Source organism: Mobula hypostoma, chromosome X2 (assembly GCF_963921235.1).
Source record: "Mobula hypostoma chromosome X2, sMobHyp1.1, whole genome shotgun sequence".
NCBI classification, from domain to species: domain Eukaryota; kingdom Metazoa; phylum Chordata; class Chondrichthyes; order Myliobatiformes; family Myliobatidae; genus Mobula; species Mobula hypostoma.
In genome coordinates, this window is record NC_086129.1 from 6,836,450 (window position 1) to 6,858,179 (window position 21,730).

Below are 21,730 nucleotides of genomic sequence, written 5' to 3' on the forward strand. Positions count from 1 at the left end.
GGAGACTGGTAGAGAAGATGTTGAAATTGGAAGGCGTATTTTCCATTAGCGAATTTGATGTGGGTTGATCCAAGAGCACGCGTCATACTACCCGGGTGACAGAGGCCCCTGCAGACGTGGAAGACGTGCAGCAGCATTTGTACAAGTTGAAGGAGGCTGGGATCATCACCGAGTCCCAAAGCCCCTATGCGTCCCCAGTAGTCGTGGCCCGGAAGAAGAACGGGAAGGTACGCATGTGTGTGGACTACAGGACTCTGAACAGGCGCACTGTCCCTGACCAGTATACGGTCCCAAAGGTCGAACGCGCTGGCCTGTCTGAGTGGTGCGAAGTGGTTCAGTGTGCTGGATTTGAGGAGTGGATATTACCAGATCCCCATGAGTGAGGCCGACAAATAGAAGACGGCATTTATATGTCCCCTGGGATTCTTCCAGTTCGGAAGGATGCCCCAGGGCATATCGAGAACCCTCACTACCTTCCAGCGGGTCATGGAGAAGATGGTGTGTGATATGAACTTGCCTGAGGTGTTGGTGTATTTGGATGACCTCATAGTATTTGGATCCACCTTGGAAGAACACGAAGCGAGGCTACTGAAGGTGCTCGGCCAGCTGAAAGCTGAAGGGTTAAAACTTTCCCTGGACAAGTGGCAGTTCTGCCAAACGTCTGTTAGCTACATTGGACACATAATCTCACGGTTTGGAGTAGCGAGTGACCCGGCTAAGATAGAAGCGGTGACCACCTGGCCAAGGCCCCAGACTGTGAGCGCCCTGCGCTCGTTCCTGGGGTTCTGTGGTTATTATCGGAGATTCCTGACGGGCTACGCCAAAGTGAGTCACCCCTTGAATCAGCTTCTGTGTGGTTACCCTCCCTCGGGGAAGAAAGGGAGGAGGGGGAAGGACAGGAGGCTGGAGAATATTTAAACCCGTCGGAGCCCTTTGGACAGAGGTGGGATGTAAAATGTGAGGAGGCTTTTCAGTCGCTGAAGGAGCTGCTGACCCAGGCGCCAGTGCTGGCTTATGTGGACCCCCGATTGCCGTATGTACTGGACACCGATGCCAGCCGAGAGATTTTAAGCGACGTCCTGTATCAGGATCAGGGCACCGAGTTGAGGCCGATGGCATTTGTCAGCCGGAATTTGTCGCTCTCTAAGAGAAATTAACCCACACACAAGTCGGAATTCCTGGCGTTGAAATGGGCGGTGGTGGATAAGCTGAGTGACTATCTCTACGCAGCCAAGTTTGAGATGAGGACGGACAGCAACTCCCTAAAGTATATCCTGACGACAGCAAAACTGGACGCCACAGGCCATCGGTGGTTGGTAGCGTTGTCTGCCTATGATTTCAGCCTGAAGTACCGGCCGGGGAGCCGGAACATTGATGCGGATGCTTTGTCTCGATGGGTGCATGAGGGACTGGACAGGGACTGTCACAAGGGGGCGCTGTGAGCGGACCCAAATGCAAGACACAGATACTGAAATACTAGGAACAGGACGAGGCGCGACAAGAAAGCAAAGGAACTGGGGAAGAGATGACGCTGGACATGACACAGGCCCTGGAGGAGACGAGGATTCAAGGCCTGGGCTTGGACTTGGACAAGAGACACAGGACACTGGGCGTGGAACTAGGAACGAGGAGCCTGGACTAGGACACCGAGCCAGAGACTGGAGAGGGACCCAGAACCTGGGTCTTGACTCGGGCTCGTAACCCGGATCCAGGCGAGGACAAGACATGGCTACAGGATGGGACGAGAGACTCCAGGACAGGACGAGGGAACTCCAGCACCAGGCTGGCCCAGGTACTCCTGGGCTGGGCGAGGCACAAGGACAGGAAGAGAACACGAAGCCTTGACTTGGTCGAGGGAACAGGAACGCAGAGCCTTGGTCGAGGGAGACAGGAAAATGGAACACAGAGCCGGGACCCCTCCTTGGAAAAAGGATGTAGAGCCGGGACTCATACGCAGAATGCAGAACACGACGAGATGGTTCTCAACACAAGGTAGCGGCAAACGGCCGGACCTACCTAGCGAAGGCGAGGACAGAAAGAGACAGTTGCAAAAACGAAGGCATTTCCTTATCGAGACACAGCAAGGCTCTGGTCTTGCTCCGACGGTTGAACTTGACAGCAGTGCAGGCGAAGGTTGCAGGCGCGGCAAAGCTTCAGGCGAGGCGAGGCAAAGCTTCAGGCGAGGCAGGGCTTCAGGTGTGGCAAGGCTACGGACACTGGTTGCAGCGCAAGGCTTCAGACACTGGTTTCAGGGCAAGGCTTCAGGAGGAAGGGGCCAAGAAAGGATTCAGACAGGGGATTTGGACGGGAACACTCCAGCAGCCAAGCCCTGGTCTCCGGAGGTATTTATGTGTCTAACCTAACGAGAATCATGTGCCTCAATTAGAGCACCCAACAGAACAAAGGAAAACCGGAAAACATGGAATCAGGATCGACGAACCGGACCGTGAATCGGAATGCAGACTTCGCGGACCAGACCATGACAGGGACGAGGAGTGGGAGAGCTTTCCTGCCTCTGGGGTGAAGGCAATGTGTCAGTTTGCCATTAACGTGAAGGCAGAGGTAAAGGAGAAGCAGGATCGAGCAGGTGGGGTCAACATATTGGGCACCTGGTTCACTGTTACAAATGTACACGAAATGAAGCTGCTGGGTTGTCGCCATATTATCTGATGTTCGGGCGCGAGGCGAGGTTGCCCAATGACCTCTGTTTCAGGACTGACAAGGGTGACTTACCACCGAAGCCCTATCTGAAGTAGGTGTCTGATATGAGGAAAGAGCTGAAAAGGGCTTACAAATTGGCTGTGGTCGCCGCCGCCAAGCAGAATCGAAGAAATTAGAGGAGGTATGATCAAAAAGTGAGATTCTCCCCACTCCTGCCGGGAGACCGAGTCCTCATAAGGAATTTGGGGCTTCCTGGAAAGCACAAGTTAGCTGACCGCTGGGCGGCCACACCCTTTGTGGTGGAGAGTCAGATACCAAACCTACCAGTTTTCCGGGTGAAACAGCAGGAGGGGAATGTTCCTGTCAAGATTTCCCATCGGAACCACCTCTTGCCTCTGGGACGAGAGGTGCAGGTAGACCCAGAGCCCGACTTGGGGCCTACACCGAGTAAGAGGACTCTGCGAAAGCGCGGGGTGACTGCAGTGCCCACAGCGGGAGAGCTGGACCGGGCCGCGCCCATGAGTCGGATACAGATTCGAGGCTGATGACCGGGATGTGTGGTACATTCTGCCTTTGGCTAACTGCCCAGTGATTGAGGAAGGGACTACTGGCCCTTCTCCCACTCATTCAGGTGAGTTGGGTGGGTGGGTACTATCTGTGGGCAGGGCCTGGACACGAGACATGGAGCTCCGAGTAGCAGCGGAGCCTGAGTGATAGATCGAGGGAGGTTTCGCCTAGCAGACTCGAAGTATCCCCAGTAGCGTCTGAGCCTAAAGAGTTAGGTGAGGAGGTACGGAGGTCTCAGAGAATTAGGAAACCACCAGACAGGTTGTCATATGTAGCGCCTGGGGAACAGGGCGTGATCTCTACCGGTCTGAGGAGCTATGTCACTGCTTTGTGCACCTGGATTGGGCGTTCTGTCTTGCAGGAAGTGATGGCGAATTATCTCAACGTCGTGAGGACATAGCTAAATTTGGTGGAGGGAGAATGTAATGGCTTCACTGTAACGTTAACTGCTGAGGTAATGGTTTCTCTGTTGCAGCAATGTTTGGGTTACAACGAGAGATAATGGGTGGCCATCCAATGGGAGAAATGTTATTCTTTCTTGTATGTCTGTGAGCCGGGGTTGTCGCGGGTTTTCGTCGGAGGGAGAAGGAGAGGAAGGACGCGTGTGGCGAGCGCTGGTAGACCACCAGCCGGAGTACAGTACACTGGAGTCCGAGGATCCGAGGGTCGGCGACGTTCGGCGGAGATCGTTGGGGAGGAGCGCCTACAGAGTGAGCGCCAACTATACTGGGACTTTAATTTTGGCCTTTTTTTTTACTAACCCTACTAACCCTATATTCAGATTGAGATTCATAAAGTCTATCATTTAATTACCTGTGGTGTACCGTCTGATACTTTGCGTTGTGGGTTTGTGATCGCGGGTACACTGCAAAGCATCCACGCAAACTCGGATACCCTGTTCGGCGGGGCCGAAAGCTGATTCCCACAGACGAACGCGAGCGGGCGAGCCTGAGGGTGACACAGGCTAAGTCTGACACTAAGAAGTGACTAAATTTCAAATGTGGTCAGCGGGTTTGTTTGAATTGCGGACACTATTCGTTCGCTTTTATTGGTCCCTTTAAAGACATTAGGACATGAACCTGCGATGATACAAGTTACAACTTCCCCGCTCCAAAAGAAAGCATCCCTCCTCTCATGTATCGAAAGTGAAACCCTCACTTTGTCGGCCCTCGATCCCGATTTCCAAACCATCCCACCAGCGCCACTAAAGATCATAGACGGTGAAGCCGCCTACACATTCCGGAGACAGCTAAAATCACGGAAATTAAAAGGACAACTACAATACTTGGCAGGTAGGAGAGATATGGTCCAGGGGAACGGTGTTGAGTTCCTTCCCGGAATATTTCAGATTTTCATCGTTTACATCCAGAGATTCCTGGGCAGCCAGCTGCTGTCCGTAGGGGTGAGGCTCTGTCACAACCTCGGTGGAGAATCCTCAGGGCTTTGAGTTCTTTTGAATTGTCTGCGTTTTATTAATTATAATTATAATGTATTGTTGCCCTTCGGGTTATTTTCAGGTGTTATTTTTAGGCCTCTTCTAGTTTGCATTTAAAGTTTAAATTGCCCTTGGATATTCCTGTGACAAAAGACCAAGTTATCAGAAGATTGATGCTGATGAGAGAGATAAGAGAGACAAAGGGAGAAGCGTTCAAAATGTTAATGACAGACGAGAGAGATTAACGAAAAGAGACACAGTTCCGAGTATTGTCAGACCGGTTGCTTTGAACCTGAACTGTTTGAAGTTTGATGGACAGGCGATACCCCAGCATGGGGATAAAAGGAACAGGTTCGTTAAGGCAAGACAGACACCACGAGATCACGAGGTAACGAGACCCTGGGAGTGCGGTGTACCCCCACAAGTTGCTGGGAGGTTGGAGGTCTGGTCGCGGGAACCGACCATAGACGCACAGGGTGAGAAGGTACTATCGGCGGGAACCTGGTGTGTGTGTCCGCCCTAGCCTGGGTGCCGGGTTCACCGCGGAGGAACGATCGTATCCGGAACGGAGGGGTCACAGTCGGTGACCTCAGAAGACCTTTAAAAGGGCTCGCCCGAAAGCTAACTGCGAAGAAACGGAGGTCTGTGTGAATCGAAATTTGCATATTTATCTATCTCTGTCTCTCTCCAACGGCACAACAGCGATTGCTGCGAACTGTCCTAAACTGAACTGAACTCTGCGTCACTTGAGACTGATCATGTTACCCCTAGACTGCGATAGAGCTTGTTTGATTCCTATTATCCTAGTTCTGTGTACATGTGTGTTTTGTTATTGCTAACCTGTTGCATTTATATCCGTACGATTGAGTACTGTGTTACTTATTTCTTTAATAAAACTTTCTTAGTTCCAGTAATCCAGACCAACAACTAAGTGGTCCATTTCTGCTGGTTTGGCAACCCAGTTACGGGGTACGTAACATAAGTGGGGTTCTCGTCCGGGATTTTGAACGCTAAATTTGGGACGGTGTAAATTGATTGGGTTAAAATCCCCGAAAGGAAGAAAGGGCAAACATCAGAAATAGAGATTGAGGAATTTCTAAAGGCGCCAACCTTGGAGGCATTAGAGGATGCCAGGAAATCAGAATTGGCAACTGCGGCCAAACGGTTGAATCTTTTTAAGGGGAAGTCGACAATGAGGACAGCGGAGATTCACAGAGCTATCATAGAGCACTATATATCTAGGGGTATGTTTCCCCAAGGGGAGCTGGAGGTGATACCTATGCGAAAACCTGGTGTAGAAGCAGTACAGCCGCAGACTGAAAAATTGAGACTCGAGCACGAGCTCAGGGTAAAACAGCTGGAGCGAGAGGACAGACAGTTGGAGCGAGAAGCGAGAGAGAAACAGAGGGAAAGGGAATTTGAGCTGGAGAAGTTAAAAATGACGGTAGCACAGGGGCCCATACCGAACCAAGGTGGAGGATTCAGGGCGACCCAGGAGGTTAGGCTGGTTCCCCCATTTGAGGAGACCGATGTTGATTGGTACTTTCTGCATTTTGAAAAACTTGCTGCAAGTCGGGACTGGCCGAGGGATAAGTGGGCTGTTTTGCTTCAGAGCGTACTTAAAGGAAAAGCCCAGGAAGCTTACTTGGCATTGTCCGCAGAAGATGCCCAGAGGTATGAGGTGGTGAAAGAGGCCATACTCAGGATTTATGAGTTGGTCCTGGAGGCATACCGGCAGAGGTTCCGGAATGCGAGGAAGCAGTGGGGCCGCACTTATTTAGAGTTTGCCCGTGAGATGCAGATATATTGTGAGCGTTGGTGCGCCTCGAAAGGGGTCAATGGGGATTATGACAGACTGCTACAGCTAATCCTGATTGAGCAGTTTAAAGATTGTGTCCCTGAAGGTATGAGACCCTACCTGGATGAGAAAGAGGCAAACACTTCAGCCGCAACTGCTAAATTAGCGGATGAATACGCGTTAACGCACAAGGCGAAGTTTACCCCGAGTAAAGGCTACCAGAAGGGTGGTCAGGAGGGCGGGGAGAGTCCGCCAGAAAAGTCAGAAAGTAAGCCGGGGACTAGTGAGAAGTATAAGGAAGACAGGAAGCAGTTTGCTAGGAAGTTTCCTGGGGTCGTATGTTATAATTGTGGGAAAGCCGGTCACTTTGCGTTCAGGTGCTTTGCCCCAAAGAAGGAGACGGGGAAAGGAAACGGTTCCGACTGGCTGTATTGAGCTGGTAAACAAACCGCTAGGGAGGAAGAGGTCTGATAAAGTTCAGGAAGGGCGCGAGAGGTTTATCTCGGCCGGATTGGTGTCGGTGAAGGAGGGGTTAAACCCGGTTCCAGTACGGATCTGGAGAGACACTGGAGCTTGTCAGTCATTGATATTAAAGAGTCTGTTAGACTTTAGTTCAGAGACCCAGACTGGGGAGGTCAGGGTGGTAAAAGCCATTGGGAAAAGGACTGAAGCAGTACCTTTGCACCAGATACACCTAAAAAGCGACTTGGTCTCCGGACCGGTCACGATCGGGGTGAGGGCCGAACTACCGGTGGAAGACGTGGAGGTCTTACCCGGTAATGACCTCACCGGCGGAGAGGTGTACCCAGCAGTAAGATTGACAAACCAGCCTGCCAGCATTGAGGCCCCGCCCATGGACTCGCAGGCTTATCCCGTTTGCGCAGTGATTCGGCGAGTGTCCAGAAAGGCTGCCGAAACTAATATAGATTTAGCTGAGACGTTTTTTACCAGCCTTGTAAGAAAGTGAGGGAGAGCGTAGTGAAACAGGAGGAAGTGAGGGAGTTGAGTTAGATTTATCAGTAACAAGGAAGGAATTTGTACAGGCACAGGAGCGAGACGAAGAGCTGATGGTTTTGGCGGAGGCAGCTCTCTTTAAATCAGAATTAAAAAGGGAGCCAGTGGGCTATTATGTGAAGGAGGGAGTACTAAGGAGGAAACGGAGACCAAGTACCGTGCCCGCAGATGAGGAATGGGGGGTGGTGCCGAAAATTTATGGGGATCAGATTCTTAACCTGGGTCACAAGATACCCCTCTGTGGACATTTTGGGGGGAGGAAAGCAGTCGGTAGAATCATGAAAGAGTTTTACTGGCCGAACATGAGGAAGGATATTGTTGACTATTGTAGACGTGAGCTAACACAGTTACAGGCTTTTGATATGCTAACAGCTTGCCACGATAGGTGAACAGACCTAGTCGGTGTGAACACGAAAATTAATGAGGCTAGGGTGCCACCCGATAAGGGGGAAGCCCATTTCGAGAAGATAGGTATGGTGCCGACCAGATGGGAGAACTCTATTGTTTTGGCCAACTCTGCTGATGAGTTCTCTCACTTAACCCCCGAACAGAGCGACCCGTTAAGACAGCTAATTAAACGGCACGCACACGTACGTCCGGATGTCCCGAGGCGATGCAAAGAGACGGTACATGGTGCTGTCGTCACATCAGGTCAGCCTAGTGAGCAACACCCCTACAGGATGATTAATTCAGTGACAAAAGGGCTAAAGAACACAGAAGTGTATATTGGCGATGTAGTGGTCTGGAGTGACACGTGGGAGGAGCTGTTTAAAAAGCTGTTTGAAGCCAGCCTGACAGTGAACCTGGTAAAAAGTGAATTCAGCCACGGAAAGATCACTTATCTGGGATTTGTGGTAAGACAGGGGCAGCTGGCACCGCTGCAGGCTAAGGTGCGGGTTATCTCTGAAGTCCCCACCCCGACAGACAAGAGAGCCCCGAGAAGGTTCTTGGGGATGGTGGGGTACTATCGGAAGTTTTGCAAACAACTTTGCGGATATTACCCTCCCTCTTACTAAGCTCTTGCCAAAGAATACTAAGTTTGTGTGAGAGGACCTTTGTTATCTTTGTCTCGGACGGAAACGACTGAGAATTTACACTGATCACAACCCATTAGTGTTTTTGGCCACTGTGAAGTTTGCTAACTTGGAGTCTGGTTTTAGAGGATTATTAAAATAGCACATATAAAAGGAACAGAAAGGTGATTGCTGACTGTTTGTCAGGGTGTTGGAAGCTTAAAGTTCTCTGTATTAGCTGAATAGCTGATGACCACGTATATTTGTGTGTTTCTAATAATGTTTTCATGCCTATAATTTTTACCCCGGTAAAAACCCTTTGAAGGATAGAGGTGTGACAAAAGACCAAGTTATCAGAAGATTGATGCTGATAAGAGAGACAAAGAGAGAAACATTCCAAATGTTAATGAGAGACGAGAGAGATTAACGAAAGGAGACGCAGTTCCGAGTATTGACAGACCGGTTGCTTTGAACCTGAACTGTTTGAAGTTTGATGGACAGGCGATACCCCAGCAGGGGGATAAAAGGAACAGGTTCGCTAAGGCAAGACAGACACCACGAGATCACGAGGTAACGAGACCCTGGAAGCGCGGTGTACCCCCACAAGTTGGTGGGAGGTTGGAGGTCTGTTCGCGGGAACCGACCATAGACGCACAGGGTGAAAAGGTACTATCGGCGGGAACCTGGTGTGTGTGTCCGCCCTTGCCTGGGTGCCGGGTTCACCGCGGAGGAACGATCGTATCCGGAACGGAGGGGTCACAGTCGGTGACCTCAGAAGACCTTCAAAAGGGCTCGCCCGAAAGCTAACTGCGAAGAAACGGAGGTCTGTGTGAATCGAAATTTGCATATTTATCTATCTCTCTCTCTCTCCAACGGCACAACAGCGATTACTGCGAACTGTCCTAAACTGAACTGAACTCTGCGTCACTTGAGACTGATCATATTACCCCTAGAGTGCGATAGAGCTTGTTTGATTCCTATTATCCTCGTCCTGTGTACATGTGTGTTTTATCATTGCTAACCTGTTGCATTTATATCCTTACGATTAGAGTACTGTATTACTTATTTCTTTAATAAAACTTTCTTAGTTCCAGTAATCCAGACTCCAACTAAGTGGTCCATTTCTGCTGGTTTGACAACCCAGTTACGGGGTCCGTAACATTCCCAATTCATTCTCTGGGCTTTGCAGGAGCCTAATTTTGTATCATTGGTCTTTTATGCCTGAATAGAAGTTACTAGTCAGCGTATATTTAGTGCGGGGTTTCATCAGCTCGGCGTAAATATCTTTATGGCCTGGACTGCATTTAGAAACATAGAAACATCGAAAACCTGCATCGCAATACAGGCCCTTCGGCCCACAAATCTGTGCCGAACCTGTCCTTAGCTTAGAACTACATTGGCTTATCGATAGTCCTATATTTTACGAAGCTACACGTACCTATCCAGGAGTCTCTTAAAAGACTCTATCGATTCGACCTCGGCCACCGCCGCCGGAAGCCCATCTCACGCACTCACCACTTCCTGCGTAAAAAAACTTATCCCTGACATACTCTCTGTACCTACTTAAAACTAGGCCCTCTCGTACTCCCTGAGAAAAGCCTCCAACTATCCACTCGATCAAGGCCTCTCAATCTTGTCTACCTCTATCTTGTCACTTCTAATTCTCCGTCGCTCCAAGGAGAAAAGGCCGAGTTCACTCAACCAGTTCTCATAAGGAATGCTCCCCAATCCAGACAACATCCTTGTTAATCGCCTTTGCACCCTTTCTATTGTTTTTACGTCCTTCCTGTCGTGAGGCGACCAGAATTTAGCACAATACTCCAAGTGGAGTCTGAACAGGGTCCTAATAGCTGCAACATTACCTCTCAGCTCTTAAACTCACCCCCACGGTCGATGAAGGCCAATGCCCAGTATGCCTTCTTAACCACTGACTCAACTTGCATAGCACCTTTGAGTGTCCTATGGACACGACCCCAAGATCCCCCGATCCTCCGCACTGCCAAGAGTGTCACGATTAATGCTATATTCTGTCATCATATTTGGCCTACCAAAATGAACCACCTCACACTTATCTGGGTCGAACTCATACTGCCACTTCTCAGCCCAGTTTTGCATCCTATCAATATCCCGCTGTAACATCTGACAGCCCTCCACGCTATCCAGAACACCCACAACCTTTGTGTCATCAGCAAATTTACTGACCCATCCCTCCACTTCCTCATCCAGGTCATTTATAAAAATCACGAAGAGTAAAGGTCCCAGAACAGATCCCTGAGGCGCACCACTGGTCACCGACCTCCATGAAGAATATGACCCGTTTACAACCACTCTTTGCCTTCTGTGGGCAAGCCAGTTCTGGATCCACAAAGCAATGTCCCCATGGATCACATATCTCCTTATTTTCTCAATATGCTTTGTATGGGGTACAAATGCCTTGCTAAAATCCATATACACTACATCTACAGCTCTACCTTCATCAATGTGTTTAGTCACGTCCTCAAAATATTCAGTCAGGCTCGTAAGGTACGACCTGCCTTCGACAAAGCCATGCTGACTATTCCTAATCATATTATCTCTCTCCAAATGTTCATAAATCCTGCTTCTTAGGATCTTCGCCATCAATTTACCAACCACTGAAGTAAGACTCACTAATCTATAATTTTCTGTGCTATCTCTACTCCTTTTCTTGAATAAGGAAACAACATCCGCAGCCCTCCTCTCCCGTCCACATTGATGATGCAAAGATCATCACCAGAGGCTCAGCATTCTCTTCTCTCGCTTCCAACGCTAGCCAGGGGTACATCCCGTCCGGTCCCGGCGACTTATCCAACTTGATGCTTTCCAAATGCTCCAGCACACCCTCTTCCTTTATATCTACATACACAAAGTCTTATCCTCTTCTCCTTCATATACTTGTAGAATGCCTTGGTGTTTTCCTTAATCCTGTCCGTCAAGGCTTTCTTGTGGCCCCTTTCTGGCTCTCCTGATTTCACTCTTAAGTTCCTTCGTGCTAGCCTTATAGTTTTTAGAACTATATTTTTCTGAACCTAGTTTTTTGCACCTTTCATAAGCTCTTCTTTTCTTCTTGAATAGATTTACAACAGCCTTTGTACACCACGGTTTCTGTACCCTACCATCATTTCCTTCTCTCATTGGGACGTACCTATGCAGAACCCCATGCAAATATCCACTGAACATTTGCCACATTTCTTCCATACGTTTCCCTGAGAACATCTGTTTCCAATTTATGCTTCCAAGTTCCTGCCTGATGGCCTCAAAATTCCCCTTCCTCCAATTAAACGTTTCCCTGGCTTGTCTTTCCTATCCCTCTCCAATGCACTAGTATAGGAGCTAGAATTGTGATCACTAACTCCAAAATGTTCTCCCACTGAGAGACCTGATACCTGACCAGGTTCATTTCCCAGTTGCAGATCAAGTACAGCCTCTACTCATGTAGACTTATCTACATATTGTGTCAAGAAACCTTCCTGAACACACCTGGCAAACTCCACCCCATCTAAACCCCTCACTCTATGGAGATGCCTTCAATATTAAATATCCCACCACAACAACAGTGTTATTATTACCCCTTTGCAGAATCTGTCTCCCTATCTGCTCCTCGATGTCCTGTTAGTTTTGGGTGCTCTATAAAAAAACAGTCGAGTTATTGACCCCTTTCTATTCCTAACTTCGCCCACTGATATTCTGCAGATAACCCCTCCCTGACATTCTCCTTTTCCGCAGCTGTGACACCATCCTTGATCAACAGTGCCACGCCCCCACCCCTTTTTCCTCCCTACCTATCCTTTATGAAACATCTAAAGCCTGGCACTTGCGTTCTTCCCTCTGAACCATCTCAGTCTCTGTAATGGCCACAACATCGTAGCTCCAAGTGATGATCCACGCTCTATGCTCATCCGCTTTATTCACAATACTCCTCGCTTTAAAATAGATTCATCTCAAACCGTCGGTCTGAGCGCGTCTCTTCTCTATCTCAGAAGACAGAGACCCTGTGCCTGAGGCTCCGGAGGGTTCCTGCGCTGTGAAAGACGTTCTGCCTCGTCCCGGTGCCGAAGACACCGCGCCCCAGCGGCCTCAAGGACTACAGACCAGTGGCATTGACCTCCCACATCATGAAGACCCTGGACAGACTTGTTCTGGAGCTGCTCCGGCCTATGGTTAGGCCACACTTAGACCCCCTCCAGTTCGCCTACCAGCCCCGACTAGGAGTTGAGGATGCCATCGTCTACCTGCTGAAACATGTCTATGCCCACCTGGACAAGCCAGCGAGCACTGTGAGGGTCATGTTTTTTGTCTACTCCAGTGCGTTCAACGCCATCCGCCCCGCCCTGCTCGGGGAGAAGCTGACAGCGATGCAGGTGGATGCTTCCTTGGTGTCATGGATTCTTGATTACCTGACTGGCAGACCACAGTACGTGTGCTTGCAACACTGTGTGTCCGACAGAGTGATCAGCAGCACTGGGGCTCCACAGGGGACTGTCTTGTCTCACTTTCTCTTCACCATCTACTCCCTGGACATCAATTACTGCAGAGAGTCTTGTCATCTTCAGAAGTTTTCTGATGACTCTATCATAGTTGGATGCATCAGCAAGGGAAATGAGGCTGAGTACAGGGCTACGGCGGGAAACTTTTTCACATGGTGTGAGCAGAATTATCTGCAGCTTAATGTGAAAAAGACTAAGGAGCTGGTGGTGGAGCTGAGGAGGGCTAAGGCACCGGTCAACCCTGTTTCCATCCAGGGTGTCAGTGTGGACATGGTGGAGGATTACAAATACCTGGGGATACGAATTGACAATAAACTGGACTGGTCAAAGAGCACTGAGCACTACAGGAAGAGTCAGAGCCGTCTCTATTTCCTGAGGAGACTGAGGTCCTTTAACATCTGTCGGACGATGCTGAGGATGTTCTACGAGTCTGTGGTGGCCAGTGCTATCATGTTTGTTGTTGTGTGCTGGGGCAGCAGGCTGAGTGTAGCAGACACCAACAGAATCAACAAACTCATTCGTAAGGCCAGTGATGTTGTGGGGATGGAACTGGACTCTCTGACGGTGGTGTCCGAAAAGAGGATGCTGTCCAAGTTGCATGCCATCTTGGACAATGTCTCCCATCCACTACATAATGTACTGGTTGGGCACAGGAGTACATTCAGCCAGAGACTCAATCCACCGAGATGCACACAGAGCGTCATAGGAAGTCATTCCTGCCTGCGGCCGTCAAACTTTACAACTCCTCCATTGCATGGTCAGACACCCTGAGCCAAGAGGCTGGTCCTGGACTTATTTCCATATAACATAATTTACATGTTATTATTTAATTATTTATGGTTTTATATTGCTATATTTATACTCTATTCTTGGTTGGAGAAACTGTAACGAAACCCAATTTCCCTCGGGATCAATAAAGTATGTCTATCTATCTATCTGTCTATCGATCTATCACCTGCCTATCCTCCCTTTCACACTGTCTCCAAGCTTTCTCTATTTGTCAGCCAACCTCCCTTTCCTCCGTCAGTTCAGTTCGGTTCCCACAACCACCCGCCCCCCGGCCCGCAATTCTAGTTTAAACTTTCCCCAATAGCCTGAGCAAACCTCCCCGCCAGGATATTGGTCCACTGGAATTCAAGTGGAACCTGTCTTTTTGTACAGTTCACACCTGCCCAAAAAGAGGTCCCAATGATCCGAAGATCGGAATCACTGCCCCTTGCCACGCATTTATACTCTACCTCATCCGATTCCTGTCCACACTATAACGTGACACGGGCAGTAATCCCGAGATTACTAAGTTTGAGGTCCTGCTTCTCAACTTCCTTCCTAACTACCTGTAGTCTGTTTTCCGGACCCCCTCCCTTTTCCTACCTATGTGGTTGGTACCAATATGTACCACGACCTCTGGCTACTTCCTTCCCACTGCAAGATATCGTGGACGCGATCAGAAACCTTGTCACCTGGGAGGTAAACTATCATCTGCGTTTCTTTCCTGCGTCCACATAATCGCCTATCTGACCCCTTAACTGTTGCCATCCTTTTCATTTTCCTACCCTTCTGAGCCACAGGGCCAGACTCTGTGCCAGAGTCTCGACCACTGTTGTTTACCCCAGGTAGGACTTCTCCCCCTGTCATGGTCCAGTCCGTGAAGTCGGTATTCCGGTTCACGGTCCGGTCCATCGACCCTTGCTCCAGATTTTCCTATCTACCTTGTTTCTGTTCTTGTTGAGTTCTAATTGAGGCAGCTGATGCTCGTTGGGGCTGGCAACATCGGAGTCGTCGTTTTTCCTTTCCCCGTCTTCTTCTTTGGGGCAAAACACCTGGTGTCCGGTTTTCCCACAATTATAGCATACGACCCCAGGAGACTTCCTACCAAACTGCTTCCTGTCTTCCTTATCCTTCTCACTAGTCCCTGGCTTACTTTCTGGCTTTTCCGGCGGACTTTCTCCGCCCCCTCGACTACCCTTCTGGTAGCTTTTATTCGGGGTAAACTTTGCTTTGTGTGTTAACGCGTACTCATCCACTAACTTAGCAGTTGCGGCTAAGGTTTCCGTCTCTTTTCCATCTAGATAGGGCCTCATACCTTCAGGGACACAACCTTTAAATTACTCAATCAGTATTAGCTGTAGCAGTCTGTTATAATTCCAAGTGACCCCTTTCGAGGCGCACCAACGCTCACAATACATCTGCATCTCACGGGCAAACTCTAAATACGTGCGGACCCACTGCTTCCTCACATTCCGGAATCTTTGCTCGTATGCCTCTGGGACCAACTCAAATCCTGAGTATAGCTTCTTTCACCACATCATACCTCTGGGCATCTTCTGCTGACAACGCTGAGTAAGCTTGTTGAGCCTTCCCCTTAAGTATGCTCTGAAGCAAAACAGCCCACTTATCCCTCGGCCAGTTCTGACTTTCAGCGACTTTTTCGAAATGTAGAAAGTACCGATCAACATCGGCCTCCTCAAATGGGGGAACAAACCTAACCTCCTGAGTCGCCCTGAACCTTCCACCTTGGTTCGGCATTTGGCCCCTCTCTAGCGCCATCCTTAACTTCTCCAGCTCCAACTCCCTTTCCTTCTCTCTCTCTTCCCGTTCTAACTGCTTCCCTTCTAGTTCTAATTGCTTCTCTCCCCTTCCCGCTCTAACTGCTTCCCTTCTAGTTCTAATTGCTTCTCTCCCTCTTCCCGTTCTAACTGCTTCCCTTCTAGTTCTAATTGCTTCTCTCCCTCTTCCCGTTCTAGCTGCTTCCCTTCTAGTTCTAATTGCTTCTCTCCCTCTTCCCGTTCTAGCTGCTTCCCTTCTAGTTCTAATTGCTTCTCTCCCCCTTCCCGTTCTAACTGCTTCCCTTCTAGTTCTAATTGCTTCTCTCCCCCTTCCCGTTCTAACTGCTTCCCTTCTAGTTCTAATTGCTTCTCTCTCTCTTCTCGTTCTAGCTGCTTCACTCATAATTTGTGCTCGAGTCTTAATTTTTCCACCTGCCGCTGCACTGCTGCTCCAAGAGGGTTGCTCAGAGACACTACCTCCAGCAAACCGTGGGGAAACACACCTTTAGATACATAATGCTCAACGATAATTCTGTGCATCTCAGCTCTCCTCATTGTCGGTTTCCCCTTAAAAAGATTCATCCGTTTTGCAACAGTCGCCAATACTGTTTTCCTGCATCCTCTAATGCCTCCAAGGTTGGCACCTTTAGAAATTACTCAGTCTCCATTTCTGCTGTTTGCCCTCTTTTGTTTTTCGTTCGGGAATTTTAACCCAATCAATATACTCAGTCCCAAATTTTGGCGTTCAAAATCGCGGACGAGATTCCTACTTATGTTACGTACCCCGTAACTGGGTTATCAAAACAGCAGAAATGGAACGCTTGTTGGAGTCTGTGATTACTAGGCACTAATAAAGTTTTATTAAAGAAATAAGTAATGCAGCACACTAATCGCAAGGATATAAATGTAACAGGTTAGCAATGATAGTATACATATATACACAGAAATAGGGTAATAAGGATCAACCAAGCTCTATTGCAGTCTAGGGGTAAAATGATCAGTGTTAAGTGAAGCAGAGTTCAGTTCGGTTTAGTGCAGCTCGAAGTAGTCGCTGTTGTTGTACCATTGGAGAGAGAGAGAGCGGCGCAATCGCGGGGGCATTGGGAGCAAGGGTGGACCCAAATGCAAGATATATCTTGTGTGATTAATTAAATTTAATTTATTGTTCGATATCAGGAGAGCTAGGCAGGAGCAGGAGTAGCAAACTGGACAAGAACTCAGGACTACGACTAGGCTGGGACCAAAGGTCTGGGCTTGGACTCGGAATCGGCTCCCAGAACTAGAGGAGACATGAAGACGCTAGGGTATGGACTCCGCGCCAGAGACTGGGCAAGGACCCAGTACCTGGGTTTTGCCTCGGTCTCGGACCCCAGAACCAGACATGGACATGACATGGGCTAGGGAGAGGAGGAACATGGGAACACAGAGCATCGGTCTCGGGAGAGCAGGTACATGGAACCATGGACACATACACAGAACACAGAGTCGGGACCCCTCCTTGGGTACAGGACATAGAGCCGGGTCTCATGACCCTCAGCGGGGCAACGGCAAGATGGCCTGACTTACCCCACGGAGGCGAGGACAAGACAAGACAGAACATGACCGCCCGCGGTGCAACGGCAAGACGGCTTGACTGACCCCACGGCGGTGAGGACAAGACATGACAAGACCAACACGAATGAACACAAGACAGTACCTACGTAGCTCAGGAGATGGAACGAGACCTAAGTGCGGGCGGGGGCTGCAAACGAGGGCTAGAAGCGAAAGGGATAGAGAAAGGATTCAGACAAGGGGGAAGGACAGGATTCACAGGCCGCCAGGGACAGGACTTGACTCAGAACTGGGAAGCCGCCGGGACCAGGACTTGACTTGGGGCTTCAATGCCGCCAGGGCCAGGCTTTGACTTGGTGCTAGAATGCCCCCAGGGAAAGGACTTGACTTGGGGCTTGAATGCCGCCAGGGCCAGGCCTTGACTTGGTGCTAGAATGCCCCCAGGGAAAGGACTTGACTTGGTGCGAGAATGCCGCCAGGGCCTCGACTTGACTTGGTGCTAGAATGCCGCTAGGTCCAGGACTTGACTTGGTGCTAGAATGCCCCCAGGGAAAGGACTTGACTTGGTGCTAGAATGCCGCCAGGTAAAGGACTTGACTTGGTGCTTGAATGCCGCCGGAGACAGGACTTGACTTGAGCTTGAATGCCGCCGGAGCCGCGACTTGACTTGGAGTCTCCGGGTAGTGGCGAGCTCTCGACTCGGCCCGGGAACAGCAGACAGCGGTTGTTGATTCCTTGCAGCGGGTTAACTGACGGACCCACCTCGGTGAGGAAACTTTGCAGGCTCGCTTTGGCGAGATAACTGGACAGGGTTGCTCCGGTGAGGAGAGGCGAATTACCGGCACTCGCTTCGGCAGAGACTAGGCTTGCTTTGGCCAGATGACATCGGCACACTGTACCTTGGATGATTTTGCAGACGCTCCCGCACAGAACTGCTGAAAGCCGGAGACTATAAACTACCGGTTCAGCAGAGTGTTAATTGCCTCTAATCACCAAAGTCGAGGGTCACGGGAAAACAGGGAATCAACGGTCCGGATCGTAAGATAAACAAGCTAAATTTAAAGGGACCCCGATCCGGACCATGATACTACCGGGGTCCATGGCTTGAGAGTCGGTATATTTCCTACCATTACCTGGGGTACCTGCGTATGGGTTGTACTATCAGGTAGCTCACTTTCCCCATGGCTATCGCTGGGTCCTGCTACCTGCTCCGTAGACTGTAGTCTCTTGTTTTGTAACCGCGTGTGCATCCTGACACTCTGTGGATTGTCCACAGGTTGTGACTGTTCTTGTTCCATGGGAGCTGAAGCCTTCCCTGTGTTTGAGGTAGCTGACGGGGAAATCTGTTCCTATGAGCCAACCGGGTTCCCGGAATTGCACTGAGACTTTTGGAATTGTCGTCACAGCTGTCCGGCTCTCATTGTATCGCGACCGTGCTATTTCCATAACAGTATCTCCGGCAGCCCGTCAGATGGTATTTCAGGATAGAGTCCCGCAAGGGAGAGAAAGAAGGGGAGGGGAAGGGGGTCTACTTTCATTTTATGTAATTTTCCTCCTCCATCTTAGGTTTGGGGTTTAGTAGCTGGTGCTTTTTGGCCACTTCGTCCCCATGTATTAAAACATCGCATCGTGTATTCCAATTGCCAGTTCGGGTCCCCGTCCCTTACTTTGGTCTCACCTTTTGAGTAACAAATTTTCGTCAATCAAAAGAGCCTCCATAGTGCCTTTACTCCCTGGATCCATCCGTTTAAATCACGGAAAAAGTCATCACATACTTGCTATCTCCAGTTTCCAAATATGCCTTGTCCATCAGGGCGCCCGAGTGCACTCGGGGCTCTGGAGCCTCGAATGTTCTACGGAATGGCACATTTTCTTTCAGTACTACACATTTCTTACCTGCTAGTTTTTGGTTAGCCTGTAATCTAATTTAGTAAGTCTTCATTCAAAATAACATTTCCCCACCCATCTCTGGCCAAAATTTATCTCAGTCTTCGAAGTCTCTATTGTCCTCTAATTTCACAATTCATTGGATTGACTGCGGATGTCGGACCCTGTCTTCCATATACCGTGTTGCCATCAGCAGCAGCCGAGGGATGTTCACCAGTCGGGCGGGCCCCTGGTTTGTAGCGGTCTTACACGACTAGTCTGGTCTCCATCTGAGCGTCAGAGCGGCTCACGGTCAGACGTTCTACCCGAACACGTCTAAGCCTAACTCACATTGCCAGAGAAATTTACTGCCGCTGGGGTTCGATTGGATCCCGTATCTGTAGGGATCCCATCCTCGTCGGCAAATTGCAAGGGAAATTAATTTGCTAAGGACATTCGATTAAAATTGATCGCAGATAAATTAGACACCGGATTCGAAATGAATGGAGCTTTATTCACGATATTGTAGGGAGTGGACCGTCCAACAGTGGGTTTTGAACTCGCAATAATACAGAAAGCACAGCTCCTTTTATGCATGCGGAAATCGATTGCAAAGCAAAGGTTGTTTGATTAACCTTGTGAATTTGAAAAGATAAGCTAGGTCCACATGCCCTTGCGAGGAAATGTTCCCATAGCAACAACCAAAAATTAAAAAAATAAAAAAAATAAAAAAATCAGTCCTCTGCAAATGCTTGTATTGACAAACAGTTTGTCTCATATCCTGGAGCCGAATTCTTACAAGATAACAACAACAAGTATTTATACTAAAAGTCGCCTGTGCTGAAAGCCAAGGCCACATCTGTAACAAACTAAGCTGCAAGGAGTTTTCCACACACAAAAACCCAATATTAAACCCTTGTTTTTAAAAATGCTGAACTCAAAATACTTTCCTCCACAACTATCAAGAAAACGTACAGAGCCGATCACGCACTGACACATCCGGTGACTTAGAAACATAGAAACGTTGCGCTGACCATGTAACCTACTCTAGAAACTGTCCAGAATTCCCCTACCACAGAGCCCTCCGTTTTACTCAGCTCAATGTAACTATCCGAGAGTCCCTCAAAAGACTCCTGTTGTATCAACTTCTACCACCGTTGCTGGCAGCGCAGACCAGGCTCCGACCACAAGATAGTCACAAGATATCAGATTCAACGCTCCTGCAGTGTGGCCATGTTAATCACGAGGAAATTTATCTCGAAAAGAAAATCCCGATAGGCCTTGAAAGGACAAGTCAATGCACAGGTATTTTCAAAACTGGATCGAGGATGAAACTCCATACTGATTAGATCCCAGGTAAGTTGACGAGTGGATGATATAGCCTCCCGCTCTGCGCTATTTTGTGTTCACACAGACAAATGGAAACACACCCAGGTGCTGTGACATCAACCTATCCAACAACTTGTTTGCTGTTTTTTTTTATCCTGTCGGATCTATCCCCACCCCCTGCCCCCATCCATCGGACATGGACTCGGTCTTCTTTTCCTGCACAAGCCGCTGATCTCTGTCCATTCAGTATCAGAGTTCTGCTGTCTACATCACCAGATTTTACTTCTGCCCTGACCTGGATTCTCCGGTAGGGCCATAAAACATAGGAGTAAAAATAGTCTATTGCTCATCATCTTTTCCGCGATTCCTTACGACCATTAGTCACAGGAGTTGAATTTCGCCATTTGGCCAATCTACTACCATTCGCCATTTCGTCATGGTTGAATCAATAGTCCTCTCAGCCCCACTTTCTTGCCTTCTCTCCAGATCCATTCATGCCCTGCCCAGACAAGAATCTATCAACCTCTGCCTGATATAGACTGTTGATACAGACTTGGCCATCAGAGCTGCCTATGGCAAATAATTTCATAGGTTCACCATTCTTCAGCTGAAGGAACTCTTCTTCATCTCCCTTCTGAAAGGATGTCCTCTGTTCTGAGGCTGTGTCCTCTGGTCTTAGACTCTCGAACCAGAGGAAACATCCTTTCCACATCCACTCTATCAAGGCCTTTCACCATTCGATAGGTTTCCATGAGGTCGCGTTTCGTTCTTTAAATTTTAGTGAATACACACAAGAGCCACACAAGACAGATACATGGATGGGAGGTGTATGGAGGGATATGGTCCGTGTGCAGGTCAGTGGGACTAGGCAGAAAATGGTTCGGCACAGCCAAGAAGGGCCAAAAGGCCTGTTTCTGTGTTGTAGTTTCTATAGTATCTATGGTAAGAGCCATCAAACGCTCTTCATATGGCAACCCATTAACTCCAAGAATTGCCTTTAAACCACTCCAGTTTCCGCAGATATTTTCTAAGATTGGGGATTGGAACTTAGTCATTACACTCCAATAAATCCTCATCAGTGGTGTATAAACTTTCAACAATACATCCTTGCATCATTTCATCATGTTTGATTTTTTGTCCCTGTCAGCTCCGTCTCCCGCATTCTCCCTGTAACCCTGGGCGACGTTACTCAAGAAGCAGTGGGAAGCCTTTTTTCTCAGGCAACAACTGCATTTCTGGCAACACCCCCTCTCAGTAAGACTGCTGAACATCTCAATTTAGGGATCAAACTGGGGTGTCCTGCAGTTTTAGCTTTGGAAAAGACCGCGCCCTTTCTGAATGAAAAGACAGTTGTCGCATATTTTGCACTGCTACAATGAAAATTGTGGGTGTCCAAGCTCATTTAACTGGCATCAGTTCTCCATGTTTCAGGCACATTTATCTAG

At 48.9% G+C, this 21,730-nt stretch overlaps 1 protein-coding gene across 2 annotated transcripts in view; it reads right to left on the bottom strand.

Moving 5' to 3' along the window:
• LOC134340926 (oocyte zinc finger protein XlCOF6-like) overlaps window positions 1-21,730 on the bottom strand; it is a 408,299-nt gene that overhangs the window by 189,673 nt on the left and 196,896 nt on the right. The window lies entirely within an intron of this gene.